The sequence below is a fragment of the Haemaphysalis longicornis genome, unplaced genomic scaffold (assembly GCF_048455015.1).
Source record: "Haemaphysalis longicornis isolate Haplotype H1 unplaced genomic scaffold, Haemaphysalis longicornis Haplotype H1 scaffold_9, whole genome shotgun sequence".
In the NCBI taxonomy this organism is placed as follows: Eukaryota; Metazoa; Arthropoda; class Arachnida; order Ixodida; family Ixodidae; genus Haemaphysalis; species Haemaphysalis longicornis.
The window spans coordinates 5,622,625-5,646,754 of NW_027526460.1; the positions used below are offsets into that span (position 1 = coordinate 5,622,625).

The following is a 24,130-nucleotide window of genomic DNA, read 5'->3' on the forward strand; positions in this document are numbered from 1 at the left end:
CTGCTGACCAGGCTCTTCTAAATTTGGCGCTCGCCAAGCTTCAGTCATGCTGCGAAACCTGGAAGATGAAGGCTAATGCGAACAAAATAGTATCCATGAGCACAATGCGGAACGGGAACCTTTAACATTTCCATATGGTATCGACGGTCACGCTTTACCATCCGTAAATAACTACAAATACTTATGGGTAATAATTTCCTCAGATTTGCGATGTAACGATCATGGCACGTACATACGAAACAAAGCCATGCGCACCTTCGGGAATCTGAGAAAAGACATTGGATACATCTACTAAAGAAATAAAACTATTAGCCCACAAAACCTACGTCCGACCAATATTAGAACATGCATCAGTAGTCTGGAATCCTTACACGCAGGTCAATATCGCAAAATTAGAAAGCATACAACGAAAAGCCATCCGATTTGGAAACGACAGGTGTAGTTGGCGCATATCACCCAGTGCTCTTTTAGAAAACGCGCACTTAGATACCTTATAGTCCAGATGGTATTATGCAAGGCAAAAACTTCTGTGCCTAATTTTCCATGGCAAATCGGGCATAGATAACCATACGTGCACGCAACAAGTGGTTGCCCATTCTACACTATCACAACACTAAAAAAACCTAAAAGACTTCTCTTGCAGAACGGATATGCCTTTAAAAATTGTTTTATTCCGAGGACCATTCGTGAGTGAAATAGACTAAGAGCAGACATTGTGGAATGCGCGTCCCTTAAATCTTTTCTATCAGCGTTAAAAATAACTCCTGATTTACAGCCCCATTGTTCGTCCTTTTCCCGCACTATATCATGTGGTATGCGCGTGGCGTCGCAACGCCTATATACTGCTCGTCCTGCGCCGGTTGCTAAAATGCTGTTTGAAAAGCGTTTGATGTGGTCAGTGCGTTATCTCGTTGTTGGAGGCAACGACGCATTTATTCTTGTTTGCCTCTTGTGTTGTGCAGTCGTGTTGTGAAATTGTGCTCCTCCGCGGCTTTATTTTGTATGAGGTGCTGCATATGGTTCGCTGGCAGTACCCCAGTGAACTGCTTTCATTTACGTGTTCATTTATGCTGTGTCATCTGTATATTGTATCGATCACTCCGGCCAAGGACCTTGTTTCAAAGGTCGGCAATATTACGGAATGAATGAATGAATGACTGAATGAATGAATCAATGAATGAACATTTAGAGTATCAAATTAATTGATTGCAGGGTTTAACGCGCTGACGCAACGCAGGCGATGAGGCGCACCGTAGTGGAGGGCTCCGGATTAATTTTGACCACCTGGGGATCTTTAACGTGCGCCGAAATCTCGTACGCACGAGCGTTTTTGCTTTTCGCCTCCATCAGAAAAGCGGCCGCCGCAGCCGGGAATCGAACCCGCGACCTCGTGCTCAGCAGCGCAACGCCTTAGCCACTGAGCCACCGCGGCGGGTCGAATATCAAATTAAATGTAGCGATACTCGATTCAATTACAAATGGAATAGCACTAGTTGAGAACTTTGACTATTTTCCAAGTACGTATTTCGAAGTTCGAAAACGCAAAGGAACACTTGTTTCAGTCAGGCCAAAGCTAAAGTTGTTTCAATGAACTGGGATGCATGATGATACGCTTCGTCGGAAACAGAAAAATGCGCCACTAAAAACACAAAAAATGGCTGCTGCGGCTTAGCTCAGCTAACCTTGGATATGCAAAGCAAAAGCTTGGCTAAACCTTTGGTTTAGTTGTATTGCCGACCACGTCTCAAAAGCCGTTCGGTTCCGTGCAACACGGCGTTCGCCGGCGTGAACGTGGCGTTCATTCATGGCGAACGCACCGTTGCTCTTCGCTGCGCGCGACACGAATCACGTTGCCCGAAACGACCCAGCGCCGCGTGCATGGGAGGCTGCGGGGGTGGTTGTCTGCCTCGGCCGCAGCGGCGGTGGCGACCGCAGGCGCCAGCAGCGGGCCCGGCAAATCACGCGATGCGCTTCGAGGGGTGTGTCGCATCCTCCACGAAATCGCTGGACGAAAGAAGTAAAACTTTGCTGTAAAATGTATCCTTTACAACATGTTTGAAAGTTGGGCACCAGGTCTATCGCGCTTTGAGAGCCTGCGATCGACCGCGGCAGACATGCACCGGCTTCCTGCGCTAGCGGCGACATGCTTTTCCGCAATGCGCCAGTGACGTGCATGTAAAGGACAAGAAAGGGGGCTCGTACAGCACCTCTAATCTTCTTGGCACTGGGCGAACCCCATCCTCGTGCTTCTCTTTTCGCATCTTCATAACGGGGTCACGCTCAAGATGCCTAGGCCAACGGTCTCTAGATAAGAAAGCCTATCGGCGTTGATTGTGCAAAGCTGACTTGATTTAAACCTCTAATGCTCTTTTTTTTTCTTATAAGGTATTGGAAAAACGGACAATTTGACTGGCTTCGGGTTCCTGGAGAACAAGATAAATCTTTCTTGACACAAAGCGTTGACACAGCGGAACCGGCGAAGCTTTTTTCCCGACGGTAGATGTTGCTTTCCACGTATTAGCGGTAATGTAGGTGCCGACTCTTTTTTTATGTTTCAACTCTTTTTATACATTTATTTAACGCATGAAATCTTTTTCACATAATTCGTATTTAACATTTGTCAGTGCGGGAACACTCGCGCCGCAAGAGCTCTTCTAAAAATCAGATGCACGCGTTGTTATTACTGGAAAATGCACACGTCAGCCGAGGGTTGCAAAACGGGAACGATAGCGCCGTTGCTATGTGGCCCTGCTGGCGAGGGTTAAAAATCAGGATAATTCTTCTGGCCTTGCGTTGCCCTATATGCCGAGTTTCCTTCCTAATACTCACATGAACGCTCATAAAACTGCCACGTACATCTTTTTTGTGGAAAAAATCTTGTTAATCGCAGCTTGACAGATGCATACCCTCCTACTGAAACAGTTGTGACTGAGGTCACCACATGACATAGAAGATGAAATTGGCCCCGTTTAAAATGCAGCAAACCCTGGTTAAAACGAAATCGCTCCATTTAAAGTCCCGCCTTGTCCTCGCTGCAGGGCACCGAGGGCAATTCGCTAACAAAAGAAGTCTTCCTCCGACCCCACGCGGCTACGCGTCAGCCACCCCACAGTCCCCTGTGCAGGCACTGCTGCAGCCCAGCTACACTCTACCATGTGTTATGGGCATGCCAGTCAAGCCCACACACTGATCTAATACCTAAACCCAACTCTGGATCAGCAGCGGGAATGTGAGCGTGCCAGCACGGACCTGAGTAAGCAGCTTGGCTTGCTGAAAGGGCCAGGACGGCGGACCGCCCTAACAAAGTCCTGCACTAGGAATCCCGCCCACAAACTTGCTCGACTTCACTGATAAATAAAGTTTTTCTCCTCTTCTCCTCTCTTCCTCCTCGTCTGCGTACTCCTACAATTAGTGAGCGCTCGGGAGAACGGGACAGCAGAAGCACACAAGGCACTAGCGCCCTTGCCCTCCCTGCCACTTCAGCCCCGATCTCTCGTGCGTTAAATAAATGTTTCCCAATGGTTCGTTGTATGCCACCAAAAAAAAAAAAAACTTTTTAAACGAGCTTTTTATTTTTCTAGAGGGTAGTCACTCAGTAATGCTTGAGAATAAATCGCTAAATATTCGCGTCGATTCGTAACTATTCGGACAAAGTCATTATTCGTTTTGTATTCACTTTGATAACCAAAAAATCACTATTCGCACAACCCCACAGTGTCTTAATTGGACGCCGTGAAGCCTCACGCATGCACTCACACGTGCATGGGAAGTCCTACACCACCTTACACACGCACGGCCATACACATTGCGCTTTCACTTGCACTCAGGAACATTTCAAATTTGCCACGGAGGCCTGGATCCTCGAGGAAGCGCACGACATGCTTGCTTAAGTAGCGACTATGGTGTCAAAAGCAGATGCAAATTATTTTCCAGTTAAGCTGGCGTGCAAGCACCTTCTGAACACTCCGCTCTAGCCTTATAAGTACGTAAGCTCTCGAGATGGGGGCTATCTCTTATCACACAATGTTCCGTGCGTGGCTCTTGTTAAATCTGTCCGTGCATACTAACGGGACCAAGTCTCTCCACCTGAACTCTTTAACTCCATATCGGCACAAACTTTGCACGAACACCACCTATGCTACGAGTACACGGGATTTGCTTTTTCTTGGAGGGGGTGATTTTATCGTATTGCTTTTGATCACAAGGATGGACAAAGTGTGTTGCTCCGCAAGCCCCTCTAGCTAGCGCATGCATCGCTCGTACTGGTCAGTGTACAGAACGGATACTCAGCCCGCGTGGAGAAGTGGTGAGAGAGGAGGGCGAAACGCGGGGCGGCGCCCAGTGCCTCTTCGGAAGAAAACGTCAGTCGCGCTGGCGGCCGGACGTCGGCCGGTGCGCCGCTTTCGGGCCCGACACGCCGGCCACCACTCGCCTCGTCGACAGCGAAACGACGACGACGCCGCGCCGGGCGGGCAACGAGCTCTCCACCACTGGACGCGGTTTCCTAAAGTGTCGTTGCTTCAGTGACCCCTCGTCAACGGGTAACTCGGCCGGTGTCTGGCTACGCCGATCGAGTCTAATTTCTTTGAACAGCAAACTATTTTTTTTTCTTTTGACGTGCTTTGTTAGTCGCTGGTTTAAAAGCGCAGCACCCACGAAGCTGTACCAAGGGCCAGGTAAGCTGTTACTACTGTACGCATTATACGGCTAGAATGCAGGTAGAAATGAATGCTTTTTTATGCGAGCATTCATGCTAAAAAAATATACCGGGTTTACCTCCAAATTGTGGCGAACTATTACGACGCGATCTGTATGCGTACACGTCACGTCACAAGGCTGTACTTTAAAAAGGATCTTTTTTTTTGTTTGATTGAAAAAACAAACGAATACAACAAGTGACAACGTCTCTGAGAGTGCCCTGGGGGAGGAAGGATTTATGATTTTATCTCAATTGAGGTATGAAGGAATGAGAAGTACAGTAACATAAAAAACTAGAGACTGACAAGCATCAATCGGAGTACAGAACATTCAAAGCACCGTACCTAAAACTGGCACTAATCCTCCTTATGCTGTTATGCTGTGCTTTCGTCGCAAGTTCAACTTTACTTTCCGGCGGGTGCTAGCAGCAACATCGGTTAAGAAAACGAGTTGAACGATTCAGAAATAAATACACAGAAAAAAAAGAGCGGTTCTTTGGTAAGAAAAATAAGAAGAGATGAGGTAAACATGAATATATATAGGAGCATACTGAAGCCGAGCTAATTCTAAAGGCATTTCATTTCTCAGGGAACCCTGGGCCACAAGGGAGAAGCTGCTGGCAGCCCTTTGCGCCAGCACGAAAGAAAGAACGGCCAGCAAGGAAAGCATAACAAGATCAAACCTTTCAAGTCTACATTCAGAGTTGTTCTTACATAACATGCGCAAGAGCGGTCTGTGATTGGACGTCGCGTTGACCATCATCTTTCTTTTCCTGGGCTCATGGGCGCCGTTCTCTCACGAACAGTTATTACGACATGTGAGACGCGCTAAAAGCTTTTTGAGTGCGGGCCTTGTTTAGGATCGCGATTTAAGTTAACATCATAGCTATTGTTGTAGTTGTTGTTGTAGTAGTCCTTTATTAATCGAGGGAAGGCCATTCGGCCAAAACAGGGGTGGGGGAAGGAAGGGAAGGGAGGAGCAGCCCAGTTAAAGAGATGATGCGTCCATGAAGACCGCGCACGACTTCCCTTCAGACCGCGGAGGCCAGGCTAAGGTTAAAATCTACGATTAGGGGATTTTCCTGACCGGAGTAGACTACAGACTACACTAATCTTGCCAGACCTCTCTCTACGCCAAACAGCCCAAGGGCTCCGAGAAAATTACGGTCTTCAAATGGCATAGCATTGGTGAGGATAGGCCGGTGCAGAGAATACGCGGAGCAGCGCCAGATCAGGTGGTCAAGGGTGGCGAATACGGTGGTCCGGCAGTGTGGACAGTGAGGACGTTGGGTGAATTCATTTTCCAGTGATGTTGGGTGGAAGGGCTGCGTTGGCCTTAGCTTTGTTGGCGAATACTTCCGCAGACCGAGGCATCGTGCGGAGCCAGAGCCAGGTAGCCGAAAGGGGTAACAGAAGAAAGACGGCACTTTCGTGCAGTGCGTGATCAAGTTGAAGGCGAGGGCAGGACTTTAGAGGGGCCGATCTTAGAGGGACTCAGTGTCTAATACTTTGTAGAAATACATAAGCTCTAATGAAGGGATGCAATATTAAGCTCTTGGGCCTTCATACTATTTTATCAGACTGCTTACATTTAAGCTGAAAAATGGTCTTCCCAGCATTGCATTAGTCTAAAGAAGTAATGACCCATTTAAAGTGCTCGGTATAGCGTTCTATAAGGATACAACGGGTCTTATAGAGTCATTTTTTAAGGGCCCCAGGTCCCTCATAGTTTACTATAAGATTGCTTATATTTCCTTTGAACGTTACTATATCATCCTTCGTTCCGTGGATCGTTGAGCCGACCTAAGTTTTCTTCCAGTTGTTTAGTGAGGCGCCAAGTTTCCGCTTCATGTGTCATCACCGGCAGCCCGCAGCAGGGATAGCAAACGAGCATCCTGAATCAGACGTCGTCCACCTTCACTGAGTTGACTGCTATCAGGGCAGCACTCGTTCACATCACCAATAGTCCCGCTCGGCAATGGGTGATCTTCACGGACTCGCGGACTGCCCTGCAAGCACTGATGAAGCCATCCCACCGCTGCAGCCAACGTGTGCGTGATCTACACGCATTGCACACACTTGGACTACGAGACGGGCACTGCATCTCACTTCAATGGCTGCCAGGTCATTCCGGCATCCAGGGGAACGTCGTCTCTGACGCAGCAGCGAAAGATGCACACAGTCTGCTTGTGTCTATTGGAATCCCGTATTCCAGACAAAACGGAAGTACGGCCGTGAACGCACTGGGACGGAAACTGCAGTTGCCAGCTTGGCAGGACCCTCTTAGGATACCCTTGCCTCTGTACGCGATTGACCCTCAGTGCAATTTCCAGTTTCCGCGAGGCCTCCAAAAGCAAACAGAGGGTGTTCTTCACCGACTACGCCTGAATGTTGCCTTCACTGGTAGCTTTCTTCTTAAAATAGGCTGGGCGGACTCGCCATTGTACTCTGTGTGCTCTGTGAGGGAAGACATACGGCACGTCTTGTGTTACTGTCTGCAGCATACAACTCATCGCGAAACAGCGAAAAGAACTCTTGTGCGGAAAGAAACTCTTTAGAGCTGCATCCCTTTCTTGGTCCGTGGCACAATCACGCTGACACGGCGCGAGGGACAAAGGCTCTGTTAACTTTCATGTCTGACTCGGGATTAATCGAGGTTCTTTAACCTTGGGATCCTCAGATTTTTTTCCTAGTGCTGTAAATTTTTCTACGTTCCGAACTGATCTTATTTTCTTCTCCCCATTATTCGTTGTTGTGGTGTACTTCTTCCCCTTTTGTTTTTTTTTCTTTTTTCGCCTCACTATGTTCACCCCCATCTGAAGTAGCAAGCCCCGCCGTGGGGCCAACCTCTTCAGTGTACATTGAAGATTTCTCTCCCTCTGAATCAGGGCGCAAACTCAAGTAGATGAGAAGAGACCGGGAACCGAACCCACGTCTTCGTGCTCGGCAGCACAACGCCTTACCCACAGAACCACCGTGGCGGGAAAGTGGAAACACTGTGTTTTGTTAACCGAAGATACCTTGTGTAGGATGCTTGGAGCCCAAGGTACCTTGCGTGATACTTTGCGTGTAGATGCTTGGAACGAAAAAGTGAGAAACCCCGCATAGAGTCAGTCAGAGCCAGATCGAAGGAGTTTAAAATAACTCTTCAAAACAAAGCCTCGCTTCGAACGAGCAGAACGAGGTCAGTGTATGCAGGCTAAATGACAACCTAACATCGGCAGTCCGTGAATCAGCAGCAACTGTGGGAGAGGCAACATGTAGGGAACAAACTGGACAACTAAGAAAACGAAGTAACAAATTGCCAAACGTAAGAGCACGAAACCGGGCTGTCGTAACTGATTAACAGAACTAAAACAAACGACATTCGTGCGTATATTATGGCAGTGATCGAGGTAACGCTGCAAACTGTGGGAAGCTTGAAAGCAACTAACAGGAAACTAGCGCTCGGCAAAGACAGACTGTACCCACTCAGAGATGAGCAGGCAAGCATTACGCACAACTTGGACGAGATAATTAAGGCAGCAGAACTATTCTACACCAGGCTGTATGCCAGCGATGTTAGACCAGGGGAAACTACTGAGAGTACAAGCTCAAATTTCGATGCCCCACTACTAACTAAATATGATATTCGAAAGTCTCGCAAAGCATGAAAATAGGAAAAGCTGTATGTGACGACGGCATAACCGTAGAGCTTTTAAAGAATGGAGGAGATATTGTATTGGAAAAGCTTGCTGCACTGTTTTCGGAATGCTTAAGAGTCAAAATGTGCCTGTAGCCTACAAAAACGCCAACATTATGCTGATTCATAATAAGAGATATCACAAGGACCCCAAGAATTTCAGACCCACCAGCCTACTCTCAGTTGTTTACAAGCTTTTCGCGAAAGTTATAGATAGCCGCATAGGTGACAGCCTGCCTTCCCAACAACCCAGAGAGCAGGCTGGGGTTTGGAAAAGGCACTCAACCATGGATCACATCCATGTCATCTATCAAGTGATAGAACAATCGGCAGAGTACACTAAACCCCTTTATATGACATTTGTGTATTACAGGAAAGCATTTGATTCCGTACTCAGCGGAGCCGTTTTGGATATATATATATATATATATATATATATATATATATATATATATATATATATATATATATATATATATACATATATATATATATATATATATATATATATATATATATATATATATATATATATATATATATATATATACATATATATATATATATATATATATATATATATATATATATATATATATATATATATATATATATATATATATATATATATATATATATATATATATATATATATATATATATATATATATATATGTAACGTGGCGGCAGATGACACGAACCATGAGGCGATGAAGCGATGTATTTACATCGCTACATCGAGGACGACCGTCCCGGTCGACGCCGACACAGCTTGGCGAATGAATGCGGATGAGTGTGCGATGAGAAATGCAGACGAATTGCTTGCCGCCACGGATGACGATGATGGTGTTGATGACGCCTGGCCCAGCAACAGCAACGGCTTCAGCCGCGACGAAGCGCCAAAGGTCCTGAGGCCACGTCGGACGGAAGGGCGGGGGAATCCATCATCGGCTTGTCTGGGCACTTCTGATCTCGGCTGGTCGTCACTTGGGTCATTCGGGCTGGGGATACGAGGCGGGGGACATCGTCGTTCGGTGGTCTCGATCGGCTGGGCTGGGGCTGCCCGGCGCGGCTTCGTTATCAATGGAGGCAACGTCCATGCCGATGCGGTGCGATGCTAGGACCAGGATGGGGATGACGAACCCGCACCTCCACCAAATGTAACGTGGCGGCAGATGACACGAACCATGAGGCGATGAAGCGATGTATTTACAAGACTATTTACAGGCAGCCATAACCAAGCACGGCTTGGCTGCGCCGCGCACACAGCTCTTCGTCGTCATCATCCTTGGTGGTGGGCCATGGTGCCACGGGGATTTTCCGCCACGTCCCGTGACAATATATATATATATATATATATATATATATATATATATATATATATATATATATATATATATATATAAATACGAGAGGATAGACACACGTATGAAAACGATGATCGAACTAACGTTTCGACCGGACCCCGGTCGAAACGTTAGTTCGATCATCGTTTTCATACGTGTGTCTACCTTCTCGTGTATTTTTGAAACCAAATCCCGGAACTTATTATATATATATATATATATGTATATATATATATATATATATATATATATATATATATATATATATATATATATATATATATATATATATATATATATATATATATATATATATATATATATATATATATTAAGCTCAAATTAAGCACAACCTTTCACTTCAACCGCTCAGCACTCGCCGCGACATTTCCCTTCTCTGCCTCTTTCACAAATACGTATACAGCAATAGACAAACCCCACTTCACCTTGATGTTCCTTCCGTTACTTCACGTAGGTTGCATAATCACCTCAGTTTCACGCGGTTATATGGCTCAACTGATTCGTTCAACTCATCTGCTCTCCCTCGCGCCATACGTTTGTGGAATGATCTTCCAGACAGCATCGCATCAGTATCAGACAACAATACTTTCCGTCAATTACTGCTCACTCACGTTTTACAATAAGGTCTTGCCACTGTTTTCGCTTTTTTTTTTCTGCCATGTCCTGTATCCCTTTTTTAATCTTCCATTTTTTTTTCTCTGCTGGAAGACCAAAACAATCTGTCTTAGCTTGGACTTTCTATTTTTCTTTCTTTTTTTTGCCAGTGTCGCACTTTGTGCCTGAGTACGAACATTTCATGCCGACAATGTCTCTTTACGTGCACAAGTATTGTTCTGCGTTTTTTCCTGTTATCTTTCCGTTGTGCATACTCAAGACTGCAGAAACTGATTGGTGCAATTCGTCTGCGCATATTTGGGTATCTTTGGTTGTTCTCCTGTTTACCTACTAGCCTGTTAGCGTCCAGTATACTTGCAATGTTTGTGCGCAGTTTACGTGTGTGCCATATGATATTGACTTTTCCTTTTCTTGTTATCGTTTTCGAACTTGCACGTGTATTGCGAACCTTGTCATAAGTTGTTATGATGTTTTTTTAACTCGTGATGTTGTGATGATTGATCTGTAACTTTTTCCTTTGTTACCCCCCTTACTCAATGCCCTGAACAGGGGCCTGTAAGGTATTTTGAAGAAATAAATATGTATATATATATATATATATATATATATATATATATATATATATATATATATATATATATATATATATATATATATATATCAAAGTTGCAGTCCTTATTGCCAGTGCTGTTTGGCGTTTTTAGCAGTGTTTTATAGTGTATATAGGAAATGAGGGGCCCGTAGAAATAACACAGAAATAAGGGTTGGCAGTCAAGAAAACCTCGGAAAGAAAGGGGAGGTTGTGGTAGGTCATTGAAACAGATGAAGAATTTGGAAAGAAAGAAAGAAAGCGGAGAAAAAATGCCCGCCAGGTGGGATCCGAACCCACGACCTCCAGAATACCGGCCTGGTGCGATAACCACTACGCTACCGGCGGGGCGATTTTCCCCTCCAGTTTCTGGGGTATTTATCTTTAGGTATTGTTGTTTCCTGTGCTTGGGGGGGTAGCCAGCGCCACTCGGACTACTCGAGGGGAAGGGGACCTTCTTTTTAGCCCCCGGGCCGTGACTCGAGTGTCTACGACATGTCGAGAGTGGTCGACCAGCGTTGAACCCTCTTAAGCTCCCTATGGCACCAAGACTGCATTTTTTCTCCACTTTCTTTCTTTCTTTCCAAATTCTTTATCTGTTTCAATGACCTACCACATCCTTCCCTTTGCTTTCCGAGGTTTTCTTGACTCCAAACTCTTAACTCTTATTACATAAATACCCCAGAAAGCGGGGGGGAAAATCGCCCCCCGGTAGCGTAGTGGTTATCGCACCAGACCGGTATTCTGGAGGTCGTGGGTTCGGATCCCACCTGGCGGGCATTTTTTCTTCGCTTTCTTTCTTTCTTTCTTTCCCAATTCTTTATCTGTTTCAATGACCTACCACAACCCCCCCTTTCTTTCCGAGGTTTTCTTGACTGCCAACCCTTATTTCTGTGTTATTTCTACGAGCCCCTCATTTCCTATTCTGATTCGCTACATGCATAGCGAGGGCCTCTGTTCTGGCAGTCTTGGTGCCATAGGGAGCTTAAGAGGGTTCAACGCTGGTTGACCACTCTCGACATGTCGTAGACACTCGAGTCACGGCGCGGGGATTAAAAAGACGGTCCCCTTCACCCCGAGAAGTCAGAGTGGCGCTGGCTACCACCCCCAAGCACAGGAAAAAAACTCCCACCTCCCCTCGCGGGAACCCCTGTGTAGATGCGACGCATAGGCGGAGCGGCGAAGGGACCGCATTTTATAGCGCGCATAACGTTGAGGGGACTGCGTAAGCCGGTCCCAGTCGATGACGACGTTGGCATACTTGTAAGCGGCGTGGACTCTAGGTGTTTGAGCCAAGCGTGGATGTTGCTTCGCCGGAGAACGGCACACCGGTTATATGCGCAGCGCGCCCGAAGGAGAGGAAACCGCGGAAGAGAGAGTACTGCACATGCGCCGGCCTCAGCGCGTCTGCCGCGGCTATGACGCAACGTGCCGAGGCTATGACGCAACACAATCCAACACAATCCACTTTAATCCAATCCAATCCAAATCCAATCCAATCCAATGCCCCTCGCTAGGGAGTGTTCACTATCGGAGAGGAGAGGGGGTGAGCGGCGGAGAGCGCAGCTGGCGCGGCGAGGAGAATGGGGGAGGGGCGGACAACGCCGACGACGACGACGACGCCGACGCCGGAGGGACAAGGCGAGTGAATCAGATGCTCTGCATCTAAAATTACATTGACATAAATACCCCAGAAAGCGGGGGGGGGGGGGAATCGCCCCGCCGGTAGCGTAGTGGTTATCGCACCAGACCGGTATTCTGGAGGTCGTGGGTTCGGATCCCACCTAGCGGGCATTTTTTCTCCGCTTTATTTCTTTCTTTCCAAATTCTTTATCTGTTTCAATGACCTACCACAACCTCCCCTTTCTTTCCAAGGTTTTCTAGACTGCCAACCCCTATTTCTGTGTTATATATATATATATATATATATATATATATATATATATATATATATATATATATATATATATATATATATATATATATATATATATATATATATATATATATATATATATATATATATATATATATATATATATATATATATGTATTTATATATACGGTTAGTAGAGACAGAGACAAACGAGAAAGACTTAGAAAATAAAAATAAGTTTACTGACGTTTCAGGGAGAGGACGCCCTTTCTTCAGAGTAATATATATATATATATATATATATATATATATATATATATATATATATATATATATATATATATATATATATATATATATATATTACATTCGATTTTGATTAGATCTTGAATGCCTTACCAACTCGAATGCCGAGTTGGTAAGGCATTCGAGATCTAATCGAAAGGCGTGGGTTCGGTCCCCACTCTGAGCGCGTGTGTTTCTTTCTTTCTTGATCACGTAATTAATAAAATAATAATAATAATAATGTAACGTCACTAACGGTAACAAATAGTCCAACCACTCCCCTATGCCTTCTTTGGCGTTGTAGACTGCCGGCATTTCTTTCTGTATTTCCTAACGAGCCCCTCATTTCTAAACCCTATATATATATATATATATATATATATATATAGGGAGTAGTAGAACTTTGAAGATGGTAGAGAACACAAGAGAAGAAAAACTTCGAACAAGGTAAAAGCACGATTGTGGCCTACGTTTCAGCAAAGAGAACTTGCTTTCCTCAGAGAACTTGCAGGAAAGCAAGTTCTCTTTGCTGAAACGTATGCCACAATTGTGCTTTTACCTTGTTCGAAGTTTTTCTTCTCTTATATATATATATATATATATATATATATATATATATATATATATATATATATATATATATATATATATATATATATATATGTATGTATCAGCGTGTCGAACCGAAAAAAATACCGGTTCGGTTACGGTTCTGGTTCAGGCGAAATTATTTCGTTCCGGTTTAATTCCGGTTCGACAAAATCACGTACCGAACCGGTTCGACGAGTTGAATTATCAATGAACTTAGAAAAAAAACATTTAGTAGTTTAACACGACAGTCAAATGAAAATTCAAACAAAAATTCAAAATGCTGCTTTTCCCCAGGGGCAGGGCCGCAATTGCAAAGCAAACTTTAAACAATGACGAGATATTACAAAAACAGATGAAGTGCCGACGATTTACCACCTACTTTTTCGCCTAGACTTTATGTTGTCCTATCGACTATTCATACAGCCACCGGCAAGAGATATGACGATGGGATATATTTTCTGCCCTTTCCTTTTTTGTTGAGGTCGCAATCGTCGCTTTGGAATCGCCTATCACGCTAAGCTTGAAGCCTTAAATCTAGGCCTGCGTACTGCCGCGTTCAAATACCAGCGCTTAATACCAATGGCGCACATTTTTTTATATTTGTAACCAAACAGAAAAATCCCACAACAGGCACATAAATACTACAAAGGGATCAGATTATTTTGTCACCCTGAATAATTTGTTAGCTGTCACCTTATCGAATGTGTTAGCCCCACTTTTGTTAAAAGTAAGCTTTAGTTAATGCTCAGTCACTGCATTATTGCTCTTACCACTGCAATTCCTTTTGCGAAAGCTATACCGGATGTGTGCATTACAATCAGTTTGTCATCGTACCGCCTGACCCCCCGCCATCGTTCCGTGTGCTATATTGTGGAATCTTATGACAGATTATGCTGTTACAAAATGAAAAAGAAATTTGACGCGCAGAGCATGAGATGGGACTTTTTTGTGTAGACGCTCTTAAATTCGTCCACAGCAGTACTCCCCTCTGGAACGAGTAGCAGTAGAAGTAATGTAGCGAGTTGGGCAGTCAGTACAAGTTCACCTTCGAAAAAAAAGCAGATCTGAAAGAGACAAAAATGCATCAGCAGCAAACGGCTTAGCCACTGAGCAGCCCTGCGGTCACACTTGTCAAGTATTAACAATTTGCAGGTGTCGGACCTTTTAAACAAATTACGAAATGCAAAAAGTTTGCAGACATCGGGTGTGGGCATTCACTGTTGCGCAGTGGAGCACTCCTGCAGCCTGATTGCTCCAATAAAGCCGCATCTATAGGAAGGGAAAAGTCGTGTTATATCGCCTGCAAGCTGCCGAGAATGACACTTCGTTTGGTCAGCTCGCACTACGCTCGCGCTTCCAGCAGCAACAGACTATTGCTACATTGGTGCTCATTCATTTCCCCTGTTGTTACATAGGACGTGATAGTGTTCAATTGTCTGGAGGGGAAAGTGCGCGAGCGGGTACGAAGTTGATGGTACGTGAAAGAAAAAAAGGCCTGAATTGCATTGACTGTGCAATATCAACAACGGAGGGTCGAACCGTTTCGCCATGAACCGGTAACCGTTATTTCTTTTTTCGGTTCAGTTCCGGTTCGGGTTCAGCGTACTCAAAAAATAACGGTTCGAGTTCAGGTTCAGCTCCAAAAATACCGGTTCAGTTCCAGTTTTGGTTCGGTTCGACACCCTGATATATAGCAATAAAACTTGGAAGATGGTAGAAAACACAAGAGAAGAAAACTTCGAACAAGGTAGAAACCACGATTGTCGCCAACGTTTCAGCAAAGAGACTTGCCTTCGTCAGGGCAACCCCTCGCCTGGCTGGCACGGTTTATATAGGGGTAGGTTCCCAGGTGAGAATAAAGAAGGAAGTGGAACTGAGAAAGCGGATTGGTTTGGAAGTATGTAGGGGAAGATATTGAAGGGGAAAGAAGGTTGTATAGTTTGAGCCACGAAGTCGGTAAGAGGGAAGTCAGCTGGGGGTTGATATTCCGGGAAATTCTAGGAGAGAAAGGATGAGAGGGTGTTTGTTGCCCCGCCAAGCGGCCTAGAGAAAGGTTCTCAGAAACTGCGGAGACAGAACAGGTGGTGAGAGGAGTCCTTATCAGAAGCTATCTGCAAGCCTCAGGTCAAAAGAAAAGGTAGAGAAGGGGGAGAATAACTAGGTCCAGGAAATAAGAAAAAAAAGGGAGGAAAAACCACACACACACACAAAAGAAAAAGCAATACCCGCACAACTGAAATGGCAGGTGTCGCCAACAGCAACATTCCTGGAACAGGCCTTTCCTGAAACTCAAAAACAAAAAGATAAATTTAGAGGGACGTACTGGGCACAACATAAAGTAGAGCAAAGAAGACAGAAAAAATTTAAAAAATTGAATTCCAGAGAAAAGGTTGGAGGGATTCCTGCGCGTACTAAACTGGAAGCGAAGGAATGAAAACAAAAGGAATTAGGTGACCACATAAGGAGCAGAGGGTGGGGTCATATTCCTTGCGTAAGGTTCCAGCAAGACAGTGCCTAATGCTGTATTCCCTGTGAATATCGCAGGGATTCCAAGTTGCCCGTGGACTCATTAATTCCAATAGGTTCCATGGAGTTGAATTTGTGAATTAAATAGGATTCTCGGTATTTTGTCCCTAGGAGACTTAAAGTTTGACTCAAGTTTATACAACTTACGGTTATCAAAATTGTGGCCTGGCTGGTTGAAATGCTGCGCTACAGCTATGGAAGATTTGCTAAGAGTATCTGCCCGGTGAGCGTAAAGACGTAGGCTCATAGGTTGACTCATTTCACCTATATACTGTTTGTGGCACATTGAGCATTCTAACATATACACAATGTTGGATGAAGTGCACGTAAAACTTGAATTAATCTTGTGAACATGAACTGCCTGTGCTTTTTACAATGCAGTCTGTCTGCAGGTGCCTGCAAGTCTTGCATCTGGGACGGGAGCAGCTGGCTATGACTGGTTGCTTTGAAGGCCCTGTTTTAGCATGCACCAAAATATCAATTAGATTCCTATTTCTCCAGTAGGTAACCCTTGGTGCCTCCGGGAACGTCTTTTACATGCGGAGCACCTTAGTACCGCACAATGTCCGTCTGCGTCCGTTCGCATAGCACTTACAATCGCAAAAAATCGCACAGGCACCGGTAGGATTAGAGCCTGTGTCTGGTAGGCCAGACAGAGTTAGTGGCAGTAGTCTTACCCATTGGGCTACGACCGTGAGTTAGTACCCGAGAGTCAAACGGCTTACTCGCTCGCCTGTAACGGTGCGGAGTTCCTTAGGACCTCCAATGTCCGTCCGCGCCGATCCGTGCGCACACTGTTACGAATCAGCCCACCGCTGAATTTTGTGCAACACTCCCCGGCTGTGTGGCGAAGCTTCACTACGTGCGCCTTTCGAGCAGGCCTCCCTGTCGGTGACTCACGCTTGCAGCCGACGGATTCAAACAAGCTGCTACACGTCTGGATCGCTGGCGCCTCGCTATCGGCGTGATCAAACTTCGGTGGCGGCCGACGCAACATGCTTCAACTTGTCCGAAGGACGCGGAAGCCACTGGAGGGATCTTCTCTCTTCCCTCTCTCGGACTCAGCGTGCGCCGCTACTACCGACCGTCAACGAACTCTGAAAAGAGTGTTGTGTGTGTCTGTGCTGTTCGTGTCGTGTGCACAATCTAGAAGGAACGATTGTTTGACCGTTAGCGCTTTGGGTATAAATAAGACCCCCCAAGCGCTGTAGTTCATTCCTGTTTGAGCAGTGAATCAATGCTGTCACTCTGCTCGAGTCCTGTACTGTAACCCCACCCATCGGGGCATTGTACTTGTCTGGCTTCGGCCATCTCTCGCCATGAAGTAAACAAGTTAAGTTTTCCTTCGGCTTGTGGTCGTATTCAAGGCTGCAACATTGGCTGGCTGCTCGCTTCACCACGCTACCACACACATGTCGGAGGCGACGCAGCTCGGCTCGGGTACGCCTTCACGTATGCAGCAACGGGATGTCAGCGGTGGGATGACAACGTCGCAACAACACCGCCATCACGCGAAAATCAAGCGAAATTCGATTTGAGCAGTGAGCTGCAGTTTCATTTAGGGAAAACTCAAGGTGCAACTCACGGCTCAAATCGAATCACGGTCGGGGCGCGAATCGGATGTCACTCGGGGAGCAACTTCGATGTCATTTCGAGTCCCCGTACTGCGCACTCTCGCCATCATCCACCGAGTGGAGATGCTACCATTTATTTAAGTCGGTCGTTACTGTCTGTAAGGGGGTAGTATTTCCGCAGGATATTTTTTACGTTTGGGAGGGCGTTTGAAAATTTAGTTATTAGTGCAGGCGCCCTGGCGCTTTTATTTTGTAGCTGTTTGTTGAGCACGTCATCCCTTTTAAGATTGAATTGAGATTGCCCTCACGAAGGCAAGTCTCTTTGCTGAAACGTTGGGAACAATCGTGGTTTCTGCCGTGTTCGAAGTTTTCTTATATGAATGCACGGGCAGGATCACCCTCCATAAGCAAAGCGATAAATTTCCGCTCCGAACGGGAGTAAGACAGGGAGATACCATCTCTCCAAAACTGTTCACAGCATGTCTTGAGGGGGTATGCTCCCACCGCCCTGCAAAGGATTGAACAGGGAGCAGGCGGTCATCTATAGGCAACTCCAAACAAAGACGGTCCCAAGCCCCTACCTAAAGCACAAGATGTACCCGGAGACATACCCTAATGCCACCTGTCGGGTGTGTCGCAAAGCTCCAGCAAGACTCGAGCACATCGTCTGGGATTGCCTCGCGTACCCGGAAGAATCAACCACAAGAACGATGCCACCTGCCTTCGAGGAGGCAGTGCGGACTGCAGACCAAAATCTTCAACTCCAGGCTGTCCAGCGAGTCATCGTGGCGCTGTCCAGGCAGGAGGACCCCGGCGACCCGGTGACGGGGAGCGGAGGACCCCTAGCCGGGTTGGCTACATCTGCGGTGACGACTCCGGCCAAGTCATGAAGACCTAGCAATAAGACTCCATTCGCAGGCCCCAAAGAAGTTTTCCCAATCCAATCCAATAGAAAGCTTGACTGAGAAAACATAAGATTAAGGATAAACGGGGAATACTTGAGCCATTTGAGGTTTGCAGACGACATAGTTTTGCTGAGTGAAACTGCAAACACATGCAAACAATGCTTGAGGAACTACAATAAAAAATCACGGCCGTGGGGCTAAAAATAAGTATGAACAAATCTAAAATAACGAGGAATAAGTATGCCAAGAACGACTTCTTCAGCTTTGGAAACGAAACGCTAGAAGAAGTAAAAGAGTACAACTACCTCGGACAGGTGGTTAGTGCTGACCCAAAAGATAACGAAACCGCGTATACCCAACTGTGACCACCTACGTTGTTTTTAAATGAGTCTGTACCATCGCAGTGGTGGTAACAGTTCAGCCCAGCATTCCGAACCTCGCCATAATTCGTGGTTAATCTTGAAACAAAAGCTGCGGGGAACGGCATCATTAGGAACACAGTGACGGAAAAGGTCAAACGGGATAAAAGACCCAATTTTTGCCTGCGGGTAAAATACTATGTGAATGGAGCAAAGCCTGATACGGCTGCCTGGAATGGCGGAAGAGTTGAAGAGAAAAACCAAGAACCGTCGCTTACACAAAGGTCCCAATCCTCGTCTGCGGGAAAATAAATATTGCACGAAGCAGACCCAGACAGGTGGCTGGGAACGAACGATCAGAGGAAGGCAGAAAAAAAAAGGTCAATATTCCCGCGGTGAAAAAAAACCGGGCAGATGAGCCGCTCCAGTGTCAACCAAACTTTGAGATATTCTGAAAGCCATGATGTCAGAAAAATGGTAACTATGACGCACTGCGTCACGCTCTACCCAGCGATGAATGTTTAATGGCGGGCCTGCACCCCACAATGCAGGGACGAGGAGTTCCTTTGTCTCCCTTTGTGTGCGTGTTGTGCCGAGCGGACAGCAGGGGGAAAAAATGTGGAGGACAAGTAATTTATCGTATATGCCACAAGAAAGCTGGCAACATTAGCACGTCGCGAGTGTAATTGGATGGTCCCCGTGGCACATCCAATCTCGTTCCCCGTGAGGCAATGCGACATACTCCGACGCGAGGGGATGCGCCAACGTCGTTACTGTCCACGAGATCCTGTCCAGGAGCGCCCATTAGGCTTGCACCAACTTGCGAAATAACGTTGCCCATCAGCGCCCAACAAGCCGATCGTCGCTGAGTGGTTTTTTTTTTCTCCTTTACAATGTTTTCTTTTTTTTTACTGTTATTTTAGATTTTACCGTTTACTTTTTATCTCTTACCTCATCTTTTACCTTGTCGTTCACATCACATCTGGGCCCCCCACAACAAATGTGTTATTAGGAATGCTTAGCGTATGCGGGGCTATCTAACGCGAAACATTTTTAACGGACCGTCTGAACTTAAACTGTGTTTTTACAAGTAACACTGGTGCGCTCAGAGTACGCCGCCTCGTTATGGGATACCACGTACGACATACTAACTTCGCTTGAACTACGTTTGAACTTCGCTTGAACGTACTAACTGTGCTTGAACTTTAATTCGTTTCATTCTCTGTAATTGTAACCGAGGTACAAGCATAACAGCAATCAGAAATACACTTGTTCAACACTTACGCTGACTTCTCGTCGAAAGCTTTTTCGTGTAACCGTATTTCATAAGTTGTATCACCACAGCTGAAACTCTCAATTAATTCCACCACCTAAATACACTTCCCATCGCATTTATATTTCACACAATATTGGTCTTGAATTATGCGACAGAATAACCTACTTTCATTCATTTCTTCCCCGTACATCTCGCAAATGGAACCCCCTTCCCCGTGACATATATATTGTTGATATTAATGACAACCTGCATTTTGGTGTTTGCATTCAGAAGCATTCTGATGTGTGTGTGTTTTTTTTATGATACCCACTGCGCTGTGTTATAATTATTTTGTTTGGTAGCCCACTCCCCCTCTGTAGTCCCTATGGCCCTGAGGCGTGCAATAAATATATAAAAAAAATGAAATATTACCATTCCAGTAGGCATATAATGGTTGAGATTAGCGCAAGCTTAATTCTTCTGTTATGCATGTTTTGCCTTCCCTGTGGCCCCACCTTGCGCAAAATGCGTAATTTAAAAAAAAAACTAGTTTTTAAATATTTTGCGTCCAAAATTGTTACATCTCCGCTAGGGTAGAATTTAGCTCATTCGCATGCTCTTTAAAGAGCGGAAGGTGACCCTGGCGCTAGCCAAAGATACAACAGCAGTAATCAAGGCTTGTTTTCGGAGCGTACGCCGCATGCATCCGCACTTCGCGCTGATCAGCTAACGGGTGTCTTTTGTAACATATCTAATTCTACTGTTCATTCTCAAGATGGCTCTAAGACAAGCTTCTCAGCACATGCGAACATCAAGCCCGCCGGTGGTCCCTCTATTGCACCTTGACCTGATCCCCTGCGGATGATCCAAACTTTTCACATTGCGGAGGAGGATCAACTTAATTTTAATCAAGAATTGGTTTACGGGGACCATGGCGGTGAGAGCTCTTCACAGTAAACCATAATTTAATTTTTGTACCTCTTGAACGTTGATATATTCTTCCGCTCATTCACCTCTCCTCCGCCTAAATCCGGAACACCACACCTTTCTTCCCCATGCGTTAACTGTGCTTTACATCCCGCATACGCTTTTCCCACCGCGACACCTGCCAGGTGTTCAAGTTGACTAATATGCCACCAGTTGCCCCTTTCCTCAGATATAAAAACCTCAGCGTGAACAGGGCGATCGAGATCAAGGGTAGACCGGAACGCCGACACACTAGAGCGCTGACTGTCAACCCTGTAGGTAGGCTTCAAAAATTGTTGATGCGAGCCGGGTGCCATTCCATGTCTCTCCGAAGCGTTGTGTGTCTGCCTGTCGTGCGTCAAGTGTCCGACGTACTGGCAGTTCCACAGGACGGTGGTTTTAAAAAGATCCTCGCACTCGGGGCAGCTAATCTGTGCGATCTACGGAGACAGCTCGACGTATGAAGCGGCCGAAAATGCGTTCAGAGCCAAGAATAAGATCTCTGAACACTTTTCTTGCGCTTTATCGACCTTCAGACTACAATTTTTGTTCTTAGGTTACGTATCTGGCCATATCATTCATCCAGCTACCCACGTAGAACAGGGTCAATGACTGTTGAAAAGCAGACGAGACAACATGGAGAGGACTGTTTAGTACGTCACGTCAACGTCTGCACGCGAGCGCCCAACGTGCTCTCGTTCAGGATCGACACGTTTGCGCCGCCAGTGCTGATGGATATTTCACGGACCGGTTGTACTACACGATGGGAAACGCGCTACGAATCGAGCGCAGAAAACAGTTTGTCAAGCTGGTCCTTCCTGACTCAATAAACTCTGGCACCTCGCCACTCTTCCGGGCGGACCACGGTTGTTGTAGTCTATGCACGCATAATGAAAGGCGCGATTGCTGACAAGCGCAGCCACAGGCTCAAGAGGGACCAATATGGCATTTTCTTTTTGAATGGAACAAGAAGGGAGGCGAAAGGGAAAGAGACGACGAAAAATTGGGCCAGTTCACTGCAATGCGTCAACGGCTAAGGCGCTGTCTGGACCGGCACAGGTTGTGGCACTCCTTTCCCATTTCTTCTTCAGCTGCTTGCCCTTTGCCCCTGCATGCGAAAATTTGAACGTAAGCCTCTCCTCCCTTCATTTTATCACGCGGAACTCGACAGTCCCGGCGTCACTGTAGAGCCAAGATATTAAAACGAGTGGTCCCTGCTTGCAGCATTGCCGAATAAATATAGGCTGGTTGAAGCAGTCGTCTTTGAATGCATACATATACGCGGTGTCCCAGCTATCTTGGATCAAGCTTAAAAGAAAAAAAAATGAACTGTCTCGTCTTAGCAGGCGTCCTAAGAGAGAGAAATGCAGCATCGCGGGTCAGTATTTCAGACCGGGGGGGAGGGGGGGGGGGGGGGGGAGGGATAAAATCCTGACTGATCCGTACACATGTCTCCTCTTGGTCTGAAGTTGGTACAAGTTTATGTACCAAGTAAGTCGACTAGCTGACGTCAGAATACTTTTGCGACACTCTTTTCGCTCTCTGGTCACAGTCACAGCAGCCAATTCTCTCCGTAAACATAGCACGTGTGCATTTTAGTACGCGGCGGATAGAACCATGGAAATTCTCTGGAACCATGCAAATTCGTGCGTGCCACGAAGATGAGAAGCGTGCGCGGGCTTAAAAGGACACCGAAATAAATTCTAATTACCTCAGAAAATATTAGAGAATGCACAAGCCTCTTTATGAGTTTCAACGTCTATTTACGTGCATTTTAACGAAAAAGCTCGTTCGAAATTCCCGTTTGTTTTGCGCCATCCGCCCCGCCCATTTGCCGACGTCAGTTGTGATGACACACTGGCAAGTACGCAGCATGGTTAAATTTGGCGCACTTCTAGCCCGTTTAACTTGTACCGAGTGTGCGCGAACAAACACAAAGTCAAGGTTAACCATGAAAAGTGCGAAAATCAAAATTATGAAGGTTTAAATAGCATGACAATAAAATGCAAGTGAGACTTAATTGCGGAAGTTGGTGCGATAGTCGCAAAGGCTGCATGGTGTTCTTGAGAGAGAGAGAGAGAGAGAGAGAGAGAGAGAGAGAGAGTAAAACTTTAGTTGAAGCGCCGTCCGGGTGCCGAAAATGGGGGGCCGGGAACGCGACGGGTACTCCGCATGGTCAGGGCCCCGCACGCGAGCCACTCCATTCAAGATAAACTGAGGCTCTAGACATCGGCTAAATAGTGAGACAAAGAGTAAAATAAGGGGAGACAGCACGGACCGCGACGTCCGGGTGATGCGGCCATGGTTCCGTGTACAAGATGGCGATGTGATAGGGACGAAACAGCTCGAGCGGGTGCCGCCGACTTGATGACGGGCACCGGTGGTGATGATCTCATGGGCGCCGTTAAGTTTCTACATAACGAATTACGTTGGTTTCTCAGCCCAGATCAGCCACAAGTGAGACTTGTGCAGATCCACTCCAGTGTTCCTTTGTGGACTTGGAAAAGCGGAATCGGTGCTGGCAATATCCGTACAAGAACACGGGAAGATGTACCGTTCAACACATTTCAAATGTACTAAACGTTTTCGGTAGAGGAATTTTGTTTCCTGTTCGTTGCATCGTCTTCTGGATGTCGCCTTTCCTCAGCCTAGTTCTCGCCCATATCATACAACGAAACAAGCTTTGTCTGCGGAGAAAGCGACAATTATCGGGAAAAGGAAGCATACGACGCCACTTTAGGTCCATCTTGATCAAACTGAGCAAATAATGGGCGTACAAAAGCCGCATGCGGCCTTTCGCTTGCCGGCAATTTCGTTCTCTCTCTCTCTCTGCAAGCTAGGAG

At 46.0% G+C, this 24,130-nt stretch overlaps 1 protein-coding gene and 1 pseudogene across 1 annotated transcript in view; one reads left to right on the forward strand and one right to left on the reverse strand.

Moving 5' to 3' along the window:
- Positions 1 to 24,130, reverse strand: part of LOC144152488 (uncharacterized) — a 41,973-nt pseudogene that overhangs the window by 12,270 nt on the left and 5,573 nt on the right.
- The window catches only part of LOC144152001 (somatostatin receptor type 5-like), a 35,596-nt gene continuing 15,851 nt past the window's right edge, over positions 4,386 to 24,130 (forward strand). The window contains exon 1 of the mRNA XM_077683186.1: positions 4,386 to 4,676. The gene's annotated coding sequence lies outside the window, so the exon portion shown is untranslated. The remainder of the gene's footprint in view (positions 4,677 to 24,130) is intronic.